At 45.1% G+C, this 16,216-nt stretch overlaps 1 long non-coding RNA gene across 1 annotated transcript; it reads left to right on the forward strand.

Annotated features, from left to right (window-relative positions):
- Window positions 1–238: 238 nt before the first annotated feature.
- On the forward strand, window positions 239–3,101 carry LOC123154411 (uncharacterized). Its single transcript, XR_006476836.1, has 5 exons — window positions 239–257; window positions 926–1,021; window positions 1,476–1,657; window positions 1,860–2,050; window positions 2,974–3,101. It is a non-coding gene; the product is annotated as an uncharacterized lncRNA (long non-coding RNA).
- The last annotated feature ends 13,115 nt before the right edge of the window (window positions 3,102–16,216 follow it).

Below are 16,216 nucleotides of genomic sequence, written 5' to 3' on the forward strand. Positions count from 1 at the left end.
CACCGCCCCTTTCTTCCCACCACCCCGCCTTCACTCACACCGGTAAAAAATATTGATTCTTTTTGCGTCTTCGACGAGCTTGTCTGCGACGGAGGCATGGATGTGTAGCGGCGCCAGAGTTGGATACGGGCTAGGGGGCATGAATGTGGACTGGTGCCCAAGCGGACCTAGAGCGACGGCGGAGCAGCGGAACGGCGCCGGAGCCTCCACGTCGCCGTCGTGCACATCTCGTCGTTGTCCTCACACATCGACGCATGGTACGGCCTCTCTCCTCTCCACGCTGAGTACTTGCATTCTCCACGCATGGTACTTGGAGTAGTTCTTGATCTAGTAGTACTTGCAGTAGACGGATTCAGTAGTTCTTGATCCAGGAGTACTTGCAGTAGTTCTTGATCCAGTAGAGTTTAGACAGCTTCCCTTATTTCCTCCATTACTTCTTTGTAATTCTGGATGGGGAGTCATCTCTTTTGAAATGCAGTAATGCCAGCAGTATATCTGTACTTGTACAGACCATCCACCAGACTTGCTAGAAGCAAAGTTCCTCTTCCTGATTTTCTTCTTTATGAAATGGTATCTGCTTTGGGGTTGCAGTACTTGCAGTAGTTCTTGTGCTACTGAAAGCAGTAGTAGCTACTGTTATTTTTTTGCACATGAAGCCTCAGTAATGCAGTAGCTTAATTTTGGAGTAAAATGGAGTATAGTATTGTTTTGGTTGCAGTAGTTTCCAGTATATCAAATTTGGTGGTATTCAGTGCAAGAAGGCCAAATCAGATTCAGTACTGTTTTGGTTGCAGTAGTTTTCCAGTACTATTTTGGAGTAGTGGTTGCAAGATTTAGAGTACATTTAAGACAAGTAATCTTGCATTTTCTTGATCTGTTTTGCTTCATGTTCCAGCTGAAAACTGAATGTACAATGTTTCTGTAGATAATTTGATCGAAAAGGGACGGCATGCTGAGGTGTACAAAAGACAGTTTGCTGATGGACAGTTTGCTGAAGGAGTACTTAACCAAGCATGCTGAGGTGAGCAGAGTAGCATGGAGTAAAATGTTTGCAAGAGTACAATTACAGGCATGAGTACAATGAATTAACCAATGAGTAAAATGTTTGGTTTCCTTTTTGTATTCCAACATGTATTCCAACATGTAGGAGTAAAATGGATGCCCAGCTATGTTTATCTGTTGACCACTGTATTAAAACCTGTAGGATATCTAGCCTCAGATGTTATGACCAAGACCAACTAAAAAAGCCTGCAACTGAATCTTGATACTCCTGCTACGAATACAATCAAGCCGAGAAAATAAATGTGTTGTCCAGATGACATTTCACTATTTTATTTCAGTTTCAGAAATACACATTGATGGACTATGTCTAGTGTTTTTGTTTACTGAATTTCGTTTTGCTGTGTTACTGTGTCTCTCATTCTCTTTACCGTGCCTAATTGGACATGCTTACTCTTGATTATGCTCCGGTTTAGGTCCCGGTTGGTATACTGCCAGCAGCCTTGCCGGTCCAAGCAATCAAGATCATCAGCAAGTCAATAACGGAGACGGTCGAGCACTGTCATCACACTAAACCTGCAACACCAGTGAGATGACTGAAGATTGGGTTGTGGTTGGAGTGAGAGGAGAAGCAAATCACTTGACCAGTTGAATCCTTGTGAGTGCAACCCTCTATTTCATTCCCACTTTGTTGTGAGTGCAACCCTCTATTTCATTCCCACTTTGTTGTTGGCAAAGTGATTTGTCACTGTATGATCATCTGTTTCTTCAGTGCAACATTCTTCAAAGTATGCCATGAAAATTTCCAAAAGAAAAAAGTATGCCATGAGAATTTGGTTATCTGATTTTTTCTTCTGCAGGGGTGTACAAGACGGCCGAGCTGTGGCAGGTGAAGGAGCCGCTGCCGCTGCCCGCGCCGAAGAAGCGCAACTGCTCCATGGTGTTCACCCTCAACGAGATGGAGGAGGCCACCGGCATGTTCAGCGACAAGAACCTCATAGGCAAGGGCGGCTTCGGCCGTGTTTACAGGGGCGTGCTCAAAGATGGGCAGGTACGTTCAACTTCAGAAGATGTTGTTGTTTTGTCTCTTGGTACAGTTTTCAGATTACTGAGTATGGGCAGAGTCTGAACACTTCGAAAGCAAATACGTCCCTCAATTTCAGAAGATTGTGGTGTTTTTGTCATTTAGCTTTATGTGTGTTTTCCAGATTATATTGGTGTTAGCACCAATGATTCTGTTTGGAAGAGAACTTCCTCTTTGGTTTGATACACATACATTATTTGACTGTGATTTAGAGTTATGATTATTTGATGTGGCGAACATAGAATCCTGCCTGCGCATTTTGAAGCAAGACTCCTGTGATTATTTTGTACCCTGAATTCAAGTAAATTAAGTTGCCTGTACCAAGTTGAGTATTTAGTTCGATGAGTAATTTTCTGTCCGGAGATGATGAGCAGAGCATAAAAATGATTGCTTATTTGTATACTGCTGCTGCTGTAGTTTAAAAGGCTCAAGATCTTCTTCAGTTAATTAGGAGTGGCAGCACTACTTACCCTGGTTTTGAGTCGCTGATTAGTCGCCGACTAATCGCCAAGTCGTCTTCCTGTCAGAGGAGTACATTATTTTGTTTGACAGGAGTATTTCAAGATCAGTACATTATTTTGTTTGACAGGAGGGCTTAAGGACCTACGGTATCATGGTGATTTCATATCAAAATTGAGGAGTACTCCTGTTCATTTGGAGAACTCAAACATCACTTGATATGCATCGAAATTGGGACCAACAGTAGCATGGGGCCTTATCATTCTGGTTTTTGGATGACTTAGTTAATCAAATTCCTCAACTGAGGAACATCTGAACTTGTCATTCCGGTCTTGGGATCAACAGTACCATATGGACTTATCATTCTGGTTTTTGGATGATTTAGTTAATCAAATTGACATCAATTGACCTGTTTTTTGGATCAATTGCAGATTCTCTTGATTGGAGTGGAGAGGAGCAGAGACAAGAGGATCAGCAGAAGTGGACAGCACAGCAGCTGACCTTGAGCTCTTGATTGGAGTGGGGGGAGGCGGCCGGCGAAGGATCTATGGCCAACAACGAAGGATCCGAAGTTGTCGCAGAGCAGGCAACCGGCGGGAAGGGCGGTCGGCGAGGGAGCTGCGGATCTTGGCGCGGAAGGGCAGCCTATGAGGGAGCTGCGGACCATGGCGGGGAAGGGCGGCCGGCCGGCGAGGGAGCTGCGGACCGCGGCGGGGAAGGACGCCGGAGATGCGGACGACGGAGGAGCCCGGCGAAAGGGAGCAGCGACGGCGAAGAAGCCTGGCGGAGGGGAGGAGCGACGGAGGAAGACGCCTCCCGATGGATCAAATCGGGGGTAGTATTGTAATTTCACACTATTTCACCTGGTCGGAAAGATGCCCCCAGCGACAATTATTTCGGAATGGAGGGAGTATAACATTCCAAAATTTAGAATTTTGGGATGTTACAAACTACCACCCTTAAACTGAATCTCGTCCACGAGATTCAGAGAGGCTAGAAAGAAGGTTAGGTTTGGGGGGTCTCGTTGAAAATCCGTTCATCAACACATGGTATGGGGTGCTACCACCCTTAGAAGCATGGTCACGGTTCCAACAAAACTCATGTACTCCATCCTTTGTGTTGACGATGTCGGTCTTCTCATATTCTCCGAGATAACTCCTTCACTTTTGCTCTTCTGGTAAGGGTATGGCCTTTTCCTCAAAATCAGGAGTCCTTGCATCAAAATAAGATCCTTCTGAGACTTGACAGGTCTGGCGCCAATGCTAAACAACTATCGAAAATCTCATGGTGGTCGACAATTTTTGGTTTCTCCTGCAGGAAATGGGTCTGGGTTGAACCTCACCGCATAACCTACGATTTGGCAATAGGTGCCTGTATAGGGTTTCCGTCATCCTGCCATTCTAAGGCTTTTGGCTTGTCGTGTTGACACTTTTCTAGGGTTTTAAGGCTCTCTGATTTTCCATCAACATATGATAGCTCATGATAGAAGTCTCCGGTATGGGGGCCAATCCATCCCGTACTTGAATCATTACTACATACGCATATAGTGAATCACGTTTTCTAACACTTGGGCATCCTCACAAGCATTGCAGAACTTCTCTTCTCCACAAACTGGGTTCGGGTAAATCCATTGGTTCTGCAAGTGTGACGCCCCCGATTTGACCGTACACTAATCATACATGCAAACGTGTATGGTCAAGATCAGGGACTCACGGGAAGATATCACAACACAACTCTACCAATAAAATAAGTCATACAAGCATCATATTACAAGCCAGGGGCCTCGAGGGCTCGAATACAAGAGCTCGATCATAGACGAGTCAGCGGAAGCAACAATATCTGAGTACAGATATAAGTAAACAAGTTTGCCTTAAGAAGGATAGCACAAACTGGGATACAGATCGAAAGAGGCGCAGGCCTCCTGCCTGGGATCCTCCTAAACTACTCCTGGTCATCGTCAGCGGGCTGCACGTAGTAGTAGGCACCTCCTGAGTAGTAGTCGTCATCGTCGACAGTGGCGTCTGGCTCCTGGGCTCCAACATCTGGTCGCAGCAATCGAGTATATAAAGGGGGTAAAGAAGGAGCAAAGCAACCATGACTACTCATCCAAAGTACTCGCAAGCAAGGAGCTACACTACATATGTATGCATTGGTATCAATTGGAATAAGGGTATCATATGTGGACTGAACTGCAGAATGCCGAAATATGAGGGAGATAGCTAGTCCTGTCGAAGACTACGCTTCTGGTAACCTCCATCTTGCAGCAGGAGAAGAGAGTATATGGTAAGTTCACTAAGTAACATCGCATAGCATAAACCTAACCGACGATCCTCTCCGTGTCGCCCTGTGAGAGAGCAAACACCGGTTGTATCTGGCACTTGAAAGGGTGTGTTTTATTAAGTATCCGATTCTAGTTGTCATAAGGTCAAGGTACAACTCCAAGTCGTCCTGTTACTGAAGATCACGGCTATTTGAATAGATTAACTTCCCTACAGGGGTGCACCACATTTCCCAACACGCTCGATCCCCATTGTCCGGACACACTTTTCTGGGTCATGCCTGGCCTCGGAAGATCAACATGTCGCAGCCCTACCTAGGCACAACAGAGAGGTCAGCACGTCGGTCTAAATCCTATGGCACAGGGGTCTGGGCCCATTGCACACCTGCACGTTGCGTACGCGGCCGGAAGCAGAACTAACCCCCTTAATACAAGAGAAGGCTTACGGTCCAATCCGACGCGCGTCGCTTAGTCGCTGACGTCACGAAGGCTTCAGCTGATACCACAACGTCGAGTGCCCATAACTGTCCCCGCGTAGATGGTTAGTGCGTATAGGCCAGTGGCCAGACTCAGATCAAATACCAAGATCTCGTTAAGCGTGTTAAGTATCCGCGAACACCGACTAGGGCCAGGCCCACCTCTCTCCTAGGTGGTCTCAACCTGCCCTGTCGCTCCACCGCAAAGTAACAGTCGGGGGCCGTCGGGAACCCAGGCCCACCTCTACCGGGATGGAGCCACCTGCCCCTTCAGCCCCCATCTCCGAACAGTATCGTAAGTAATGTATCAGTATAAAGTATATAGCATATGCCCGTGATCACCTCCCGAAGTGATCACGGCCCAGTAGTATAGCATGGCAGACGGACAAGAGTGTAGGGCCACTGATGGAACACTAGCATCCTATACTAAGCATTAGGATAGCAGGTAAAGGTAACAACAGTAATAGCAAGGACAGGCTATGCATCAGAATAGGATTAACGGAAAGCAGTAACATGCTACACTACTCTAGTGCAAGCAGTAGAGAGAAGAATAGGCGATATCTGGTGATCAAGGGGGGCTTGCCTGGTTGCTCTGGCAAGAGAGAGGGGTCGTCAACTCCGTAGTTGTACTGGGTAGCAGCGGCGTCGGTCTCGGTGTCTAGCGGAAGAAGAGGGGGGGAAGAAACAATGAATACAATGCAAACAAATGCATAACGAAGCATGACAAGGCAAGGCGTGATGCTAGGCGTGCCCTAATGCGGTAAGAGGTGACACCGGTGAAGGGGGGAAACATCCGAGAAAGTATCCCCGGTGTTCCGCGTTTTCGGACAGAGGAGCCAGAGGGGGAAAGTTGCGAGTTTGATAGGTTAGGGATGCGTGGCGGACGAACGGGCTGCGTATTCGGGTTCGTCTCGTCGTTCTGAGCAACTTTCATGTACAAAGTTTTTTCATCCAAGCTACGGTTTATTTTATATTGATTTTAAAAGATTTAAATCATTTTTAGCATTTAATTAATTATTTTAATAGAACATTATCCAGAACAGTGAAAGGTGATGTTAGCATGACATCACCATGACATCAGCAGGTCAAACCCAGCTGACCAGAGTCAAACCTGGCATGTGGGTCCAGTGGGACCCACCTGTCATAGACTCAGGCTAACTAAACAGGTTTGATTAGTTTAGTTAATTGATTAGGTTAATTAAACAAGATTAATTAAGTTAATTAATCCTTTAATTAATTAATAATTTGATTTATTATTTAATTTTTTATTTAATTTTAATTTTTTTATTTATTTTCGTTCTGGGGGTAGGGCCCCACTTGTCATTGGCCCTAGGGGCCTATCAGGCGAAACGGACACTAGGCGCCCGGGCGTTTGCGCCCGAAGGGCGGACCCAGGGCGCTGCAGGGTGCTAGTGTGTGGGCGAGGCCGCCGGGCGCGACCAGGGCGGCCGGCGCGCGTGCGGGCGCCGGGAACCGGCGACGAAGGGCGGCGTCCAGGTGAAGGCCTCGCCGCAGAGGGGCGGAGGGCGGCGGCTAGCGGTGGGCATAGCGGCGATAGGCAGCGGGCGGCGAAGGCGCGGTGAGGAAGGGGACGACCACGGGCAGCAGCAGCCGGCGGCACGGCACCGATGGCAAGAGGCAGCAGCAGTAACACAGCAGGGGAGCAGCCGAAGCGGATGCGAACGACGACGGGCGCGGTGCAGGCGCAGTCATGTACGGGCGGCAGTGCGCAGGCTCGTCGCGGGAGGGTGCGGACGGGCGCTGGGCACGGCAGTTGCGGACTGCGGTGAGCGGGGCAAACAGGGGGCGCAGGCGGAGCACGACTAAGGGGACGGGGATGGATGGATGGATGGGGTGCTCACGGGGGGCTGTAGGGCATGGGGCAGCGGTGCTCGAGTTGGGTGACGAGGACGCGGTCGACGACGAAGAGGAAGGCGAGGCGGCTCCGGCGAGCGGCTTGAGGAGGAGACGAGGAGGCAAGATCCGGCGTCGGGGAGGCAGAACGAGGCGGCGACGGTGAGCGCCGGCGACCGGGCTAGCGCTGGCAGCGGCGCACGGCGACAGAGGCGAAGGGATCGGGGTTCGCTGCCCCGATCCAGAACATGAAGGGGAGTGGGGAATGAGGAGGGGAGTGGGCGTCGTGGGGTGGTGGCGGGTGACGGAGACGAGGGGAGAGGTGGGGATTGTGCGGGGGAGTGGGTTGGCCGGGCCAGGGTTCGGTCGCCCCAGGGGGTGTTGTAGGCGCCAGCTGGGCCGGCCTGGTGGGCTCCGAGGCCATCTGGGCCATGGCCCAGCGGGGGGGGGTGTGTTCTCTTTTATGTTTTTATTTGTTGTTTTTTTCTAAATCTTTCTATTACTGTTTTAATAATTTTTTTGTTTGACTTTATCTTAGTTTTATAAACTATAAAAGTAGTACCTACTTTAGTGTTAACAAATAGGCTACTCCCACATAAGTTGGGCAACTAATTAACATAGTTTAATATTTTATTTATTGTAAAAGGCATTCCACTAATTGTTTTTGCTACTTTTTAAACATTTTAGAGTATTTTACACTTTTATAAAAGTATGGTTTCTCCACCATAAATGATTATGATTTATTTGCTACCATTTTAACATTTTTGATTTGACAATTGAAAATTTTTATTGTTGGACTTTAATTGAAATTTGAATTTGGCTCGGATCTGAACTAACACGAGATTAGCAACAGTAATCGTGATGACGTGGCATCATTACCAGAGGGTTATTGTAGCTTGATTATCCGGGCGTCACAGCAAGCCACACAAAATCTCTATCGTTTCTTCACAACTCTCAGGTTTTACGTAACCTCCTATGAAACGTATGCTGATGAAATCATAGCATCTTTCAGAATTATTTTCTTCAACAAGATTGTGCTTGTTTCCTTATCAAATCCTGGGTCCCGTGGGTTATGTCCCACTTCAACACTTGTATATCTTTACCTCATCCTTGGAGTTACTATTGTTCCATATTCCAACATTACATCTCCTTTAAATCCAATAGTACTTCATTCCTTCATACTCTTGGGTAACCATCATAACTAAAACCAAACTCCAACTCATTTGTCCAAACTCCACTCTATGGAATACATTTTCCTTTCCACTGGTCTAGTGTTCACACAGACAAGGATCGCAAAAAAATGCACTGGTTCATCCATAATTCTCTTCATATCAAATCCTTTATTACATCCTTAACCACTACTCAAAACTCAAATTTCACAAGTACTCTATTACAAAAGCTGCCATCCACATAGTTTGGTATGGTCAAGCATTACTTCCATCTTTATTCATTTGCCCTTCTTGAAGATACTTTAGTCCCACTAGAATTGTGCGATGTGATCCTTCAAACCATCGATGTTTTGCTTCATCGTGGTGGCCATGAGCTTCATCTTCATCATCTTTGCATGGACCTCTCTCAGGTATTCCTGAGTGTGACGGAGTCTTGCTTCTAGTATTTCTCCAATATGACGTATGGTCACCATAGCAGCTTCACGAACAGAGTCGAAGAATGTTGCTCGTGGTACTCGAGAAATGAAAAAGTATTGTCCCATAGTCTTTGGGCAAACTCCCTTCACACGGTGGAGGTGTACCTCCACATACCAAAGTTCAATTCCCTTCTCCATTAAAGGATAACCCTTGTAGACTACTTCTCCTTCAAGATGAATATGCTTCATCATGTCCTTCAGGATTTTTGAGTAATCCTAATCACTGGTCAGGGTCATGATCGTTTCCGGGCCCTTGAGAAAAGACTCGTAAAGGGTTGTCATCTGCAGGCATAAGATAGAAGGGGTACTCAGGATACTGTATGTATTTCCTTTGGTGAAATGTGGTTGTTTTTCTGGGAAAAGTTTGGGGTCAGCTTGTCCATGGGTTCAAGGCTTAAGTCTGGGTGACATAGTGAGAGAGGCACTCACAATCAACGAACAACTCATAACATTTCATATGAGATTCCAAACACCTCAACTTTTACTGCTTCACAAACTATTACAATTCCCATTTCATAACTCAACTCAACATCCCCAAAAATAAAACTGTATTCCACATTTATTACATGCTTTATTCCAATATCAAGACCTCAACTACTCAGCTCAAGTTTTCCTTGGATCCGAACATTCTCTGACAAAATGTCCTACTCCTTTGCAGCGTAAACAAATGGCGCCAAACAAATCCAGGGGCTTCTTGGTGATTATCTTGGCTCCTCGGGTCCTTGGCTTCCTTGCTGGGCATTTGCTAGCGTAATGACCTAGATCCTTGAACCTGTAACAAGTGATTTGATTCAGGTCCTTTTCTGTAGAAATTGGGTTGTTCTGGGGACACATGCTCTTTCTCTTCCTCGACTTCTTCGTTCTGATCAATTCCTCTATCTCTTGTCGATCAAACTTCACTTATTCTGTCGGGAAGTTTCCCAGATACTCTTGGCTTTCCTTCGTGCAATATTGTGAAAAATGTCCTTCTTCTCCACATGAATAACAAGCATTGGAGTAAAATTTGTTTAGGCTTTCTCATCAGGGTCATCAACATCTTCTTTCATCACCGGTTTTCTTAAATTTTCACTGAGGGCTTCTTTCACTGCTTCCTTTTGCTGCTTGGTAATTTCTTGTACCTTGGGATAAATATGACACTGGGCAGGGTAGTGCATAGTTCCTTCACACAAGAAACAAGTAACCTTCATGGTTGGACATTCTTCAGCTTGGTGATTTCCTTCACAATGAGGGCATCCATCCTTGTGTTCTTCATGGGTATGTCCTATCTCACCACAAATCTTGCATGCACAAGGTTCCTTCATTTTATTGCCATAGGGTTTCTGAATAAGACGATACCTCAGTAGAGTCATCTTGAATTCCTCCCAAGTTTTTGCTCCGTTACATCCTTGTATGGCCTGATGCATTTTCCACCAAGTTGCAGCACTTTTTGTAAAGTACTGAAGAGCGTATTGAACCTCATACTTCCTTGCAACCAAATTGCTCCTGAAGTGATTCTCCATGTTTTGAATCCATAGCTCTGCCTCCAACTGAGTGATCGGTTCAGAGAATGCAAGTCCATCTTCATTCATCATCTATTGGGTCCAAGGGTTTTGGGATGAGATAAGAGGGATAGAGAGATACACACAATACACACAATATAGTTTTGAAAATAAGTTTTAATTGTGGCTGTCAGGAAAAACATCAAACAATGACAGCTCACAAACATCGCATCTAACGTGAGTATACAACAGGGGATTGGTCCTCTAAATTTCATATAAATCTTGGAATATGTCAGTGTCTTCAAATTCTTCAATTCTTCAGAGGATTCGTCAGTAGTAGCTTTAGTTCTTCTAGTGTATGGTGAAGTCTGATATCTTGTCGTTCTCGGAGGGGCTTCAGTTCATCCTCTGTGTGGTCCAAAGGGAACGGGGTATTGTCTAACTATTTGAGGTAAAAGGAAAGATTTGATAAAGCTCAGAAAAGAATAGAGGTAAAGGATCTTTTTTTAAATAAAGTTTTAGAGAATTTCTTTCCTAAGGGTTTTCCAGTTTCTAGGGTCACGTCCTACAGTCAACCTGGCTCTGATACCATCTCTGTAGCGATCCGACCTCAAACGGTCAAGCCTCTGTGTACCCGTGCCATCCCTGGATCGGTATGCTGGCACACAAAGTACATCAATGTATATATCAAAGGGTAATCACATGTATAAATAACGTAAAACTGATATATACCTCATAAGTCTCAGCGGAAACAAACATAAGGGTGTGGAGTCCATCAACACCAACGACAAGTTGAGTGTAGACCGTAACCCTACAACGTAACTCTTACTCGTCGTAGAAAATTCCTGCAACATAAGATGTTGCAGCCCTGTAGGTCAGTACATTGAATGTACTGGCAAGTCACATCATAAGAATAATGAACCTATTTGTACATGCAATTTGGCTGTTGGAAAGCTCTAAGTTTAGTTTTTGCATAAAGCTAGCTTTTCCCTAAAATAGAAGATATTATTCTACCACTACAGTATAGCATAGGATGAGTTGGCGAACCCAACTCAATCCATTCCCAAAGTTTCATTTAAAACCCAACTGATTAATTAAGAGTGATGAGATCTCCCAACATTTCCACCACTAGATGCTCAAGTTGTCCGTAATCGGGGACACGGCTAATCGATTAGGTTTTAACACTCTCTAGAGGTTTGCGCACTTTTCCCCACAAGACCCGATCCCCTCCCTTGAAGTTCTCTCACTGCCTGGCGTTTGAGAATAGGATGACTGAGACATAGTCTTTCAGAAATGTTCCCCCTTAACCCACGGATAGGCCGGTACACCTACTTCATTCTACATCTGCTAGCCCATCCCGGAAAGGGTCACACTAACTACTCAACTAAGTCAGAGCCCATATTGGCTTGTGGCTGCACACGTAAGCTTCTAGACATGAGAATACGATTGATCTCTTTGAACCTGGGCGGACGGACCACTAGTGGTGCACCACCATGGATTTCCCATGCATGCTCCCACTGTACTTCGCCACCATTGAAACCAAACCTCTGCCCAGGTAGTTCATTAAGTTATCTTGGTTCTACTTACTACTTTGTCACTCATCTCTCACAATGAACACTTCCCAATCCACGTCTACATTGGTGAGGCAAAATTAAACTTACACGGTGGTGACAAAGGTATATGGTTCAAACCTACCTCAATGAACTACTAGGTAACGGCATAGCCATCTAGCAACAATAAATCCTAGCATGCAATCCTACCTCAAAGGACTAAGTGCATAATAAAAACATAGGTAAATGGAAGAATGGTCAAATGTGAACTTGCCTGGTAATAGTTGATGAAGATTATATCGCTCTCAGAAATTTACTTAATAGAACTATTCGTCACTCTCTGATGAAAATCTATAAAGTCAAACATTGCATCCACATAAGCAATCATTTCGGAGAACCCAATAACATACAACATGAAAAGACTCGGAAATCCAAATGAACACACAACACACTTAACTATCAAAAGGAAATACGAAGTGCAAAACAACATAGGGCATGGGTGCCAAAAATTGTGACATGGACCACAGTGCATACTAGGCATACAAGTAAAACTACTATAGACAGATCCTAATGTATGAAAAATCTCGTGAGATAGGTCCAAGTGATAGGGTTTGGTAACGGTGACACGGTGCAAAAAGAATCACGTCAATCGGAGCTACGGTTTAGGAGATATGGCCAGTTGAAGTTTGAATTCAAATCTGAATAAAGTTCAAATTTGAATTTGGAAAAAGTTTACAAACATGATGCTACTGGATAGATCTAATCATGACGAAGAATTTGCTGCTGGTTTCATCGAATTTGGAGTTACGGTTAAAAAGATACGGCTATCCGAAGTTTAGGGGCTAAACTGAAAACTCAGGGACTAATCGGTAATTAAAACTACATCAACTAGGTCCCTGGCCACGTGGCGGCTCGTGGCTGGCCAAGCAGCGTTCGCTGTGGTGGCTATATGGCGAATGGCCACCAAATAGGAAAAACAGCTACCGCGGTTAAATAAAAAGAAAACCGGAGGTCGATTTAAATAAAACCATGGTTAATCGAACTAAAACAAAACACTCAACAAAAAAACCTAATCTAAACGAATGAAGCGGGTGGCTCGGCTTACAACGGCGAGGACGGCGAACAGGCGCGGCGGCGCTGGCGTCGGGCGTCAGGCAGCGGATGGGGCGGCGGCTCCGGCGGTCCTTGGCGGCGGGGAAAGAGGCGAACGGGACCGGCGTGGTGTGGGTGACCGGATGGCGGTGACGGCGGGCGTCGGCGTGCACCGGACGGGGCGGAGGGAGGTGACGGAGCTCCGGTGAGCTGCGTGAACTCCGGCGGCTCGGGGTCGTCGGTTTGGCTGCTCCGGCACGACCTAGGGGAAACCAATATGTCAAAATGATGCGCACATGCTTGGGTATTAGGCGACGAAGAAAAGAGCGGCTCGGGTGCACCACCGGTGACGTAATCATCGGCGGAGGGTTTCGGCTTCGGCGAGATCCAACTGACAAAGGCGGTGGCTGTGAGGAGCGAGGGACGATGCGAAGTGGCAGAATGGAGAGAGGGGTCTCCGAGGCTTATATAGGCGCAGAGAGGGGTGCTTGGGGCTGCGGGATAAGCTCTATCCCTAGAGCTTCGGCCGGCGGGTGCGTGCGCGTGCTCATCCAGCGGGAGGAGCGGGGTGACCTGGGGAGCGGGCCCCATTCGTCAGTGGGTGCGGGTGAGCGGGCGAAGGGAGGAGCGACGGCTCGTGCGTGCGGCACTGTCATCCTAGTGCTGGCCTGGCAGGCCACTGGCTGCCCTAGCGCTGCGGCTGGCCCATGGCCTCGCTGGCCTGTGGCTGGGCCGGCTGGCCAGCGCGTGCGTGCGTGTTTTTTTACAGAACAAACTATAACAGAGCAAAAATAAAAATAAAACAAAAAATTACATAGGCATATTATATACCAAAATGCTCAGAAAAAACAGAGAATAAGATGAACTATTTTCCAAGTTCAACTAAGTTCCATAAAAATTCATAAAAGTCAAACAGTGCTATTGTTGCACTTAAAATTAATAAAAATCATTTTTAAAATAGCAAAATGATTTCAAATTTATTTTCTCCTAATTTTCCATTGAAGGGAATCATTTTACCCTTATTTCCATTTATTTATTTTTAGGAGAAAAATAACTTGAATAGAAACTCAAATAACTCCCAATTCGATTTGAATTTGGAATTTCAAACAACTTCAAAGTGACTTCAGATTATTCCTTGGAAACTTCCAACTCTCTTTCTTCAAATATGACGAAGTCATTTTATGAACTCATTGAGTTGCTTAAAGTTTCTAAATTTGAAATATTTCAAAAAGGAATTCAAATCATTTTCAAACCCCTTTTCATTTCTTTAAATGGAAGAAGTCATATTATCTTCACTCTAGGGTTTTGTAATGAAATGAAGTTGAACTCAGGGAGATCAAAATGCAAGATGAAAGTTTTGGGAAAGTCCTTTTATTCCCTCTCATTCAACTTTCAAAAAGTTTCAATTTCCACTCAGTTTCACACAATCAATCACACAAAAATCAAACAAACAATCACAATTATTTATTTAATATAACATTCCAAAATTTAGAATTTTGGGATGTTACAAGAAGCTACGCTTCGAGAAGCTAAATTTAGAGCAAGAGCATGGGTTCCTAAAAGCTATCAATGATGATCTTCTAAAGAAGAGTTCTTCTTACATTACCAAGCGTTTACTCTTGTATACTTATATGCCACAAGTAAAATCTAGCAACAAGAGCAAGAAAGATTCTTCGAGTAGTAACAATAACAATGTTAAATCCAATATGTTGCTTCTAGCAGTTCTCTTGATTCCACAAATGATTCTCTTAGCCAAGTTACACTTGAGCAAGAAAATAGCTTATTGAAGGGAATTGTACGTAAGCAAGGAATGCACCGGAAGAATCAAGGTGTTGGTTTTGAACGAAAGTTCAATGCCAATGGAGTTGAGTGGGAAGAAGATCAATACCCCAAGACAAAGTTTGTTCCTCAATGATACGTCTCCAACGTATCTATAATTTTTGATTGTTCCATGCTATTATATTATCAATCTTGGATGTTTTATAATCATTTCATGTCATTTTATATCATTTTTTGGTACTAACCTATTGACATAGTGCCAAGTGCCAGTTGCTGTTTTTCCATGTTTTTTACATTGCAGATAATCAATACCAAACGGAGTCCAAACGCAACGAAACTTTACAGAGATTTTTTTGGACCAGAAGGAACATACTGGGCCCTGGCTGCGCCTGGGGGGTACTCCGAGGAGAGCACAACCCACCAGGGCGCGCCAAGAGGCCCAGGCGCGCCCCTGGTGGGTGGTGCCCACCTCGGGTGCCCCCCGGACCACCTCTTTGCTCTATAAATATCCCAATATTCCCAAAACCCTAGGGGAGTCGATGAAATATTGATGCAGCCGCCGCAGAGTCCAGAACCACTAGATCCAATCTAGACACCATCTCGGATGGGGTTCACCACCTCCATTGGTGCCTCTCCAATGATGCGTGAGTAGTTCTTTGTAGACCTTTGGGTCCATAGTTAATAGCTAGATGGCCTCATCTCTCTCTGAATTCTCAATACAATGGTCTCTTGGAGATCCATATGATGTAACTCGTTTGAAGTGTGTTTGTTGGGATCGATGAACTTTGAGTTTATGATGAGATCTATCTTTTTATATCCATGAAAGTGTTTGAGTTTCTTTGCTCTCTTTTATGCATGATTGCTTATAGCCTCGTATTTCTTCTCCAATATTTGGGTTTTGTTTGGCCAACTTGATCTATTTATCTTGCAATGGGAAGAGGTGCTTTGTAGTGGCTTCGATCTTACGGTGCTTGATCCCAGTGACAGAAGGGGAACTGACACATATGTATCGTTGCTACTAAGGATAAAACATGGGGTCTATCTCTACATAGATAGATCTTGTCTACATCATGTCATCGTTCTTATTGCATTACTCCGTTTCTCCATGAACTTAATACACTAGATGCATGCTGGATAGCGGTCGATGTGTGGAGTAATAGTAGTAGATGCAGGCAGGAGTCGGTCTACTAATCTTGGACATGATGCCTATGTAATGATCATTGCCTGGATATCATCATGAGTATTTGGAGTTCTATCAATTTCCCAACAGTAATTTGTTCACCCACCGTTTGCTACTTTTCTCGAGAGAAGCCACTAGTGAAACCTACGGCCCCCGGGTCACTTTCTCATATTATTTGCCTTTGTGATCTCCTTTTTCCTTGCATTTATTTTTAGATCTACTAAACCAAAAATACAAAATACCTTGCTGCAATTTATTCTTATTTAGTTTATTTGGTGTTCGATCTATCAATCTACTACAATTTACCTCACGTCCGTTTGCCTATCTTGAGGCGCCGTACCC

The sequence above is a fragment of the Triticum aestivum genome, chromosome 7A (genome assembly GCF_018294505.1).
Source record: "Triticum aestivum cultivar Chinese Spring chromosome 7A, IWGSC CS RefSeq v2.1, whole genome shotgun sequence".
Lineage (NCBI taxonomy): Eukaryota > Viridiplantae > Streptophyta > Magnoliopsida > Poales > Poaceae > Triticum > Triticum aestivum.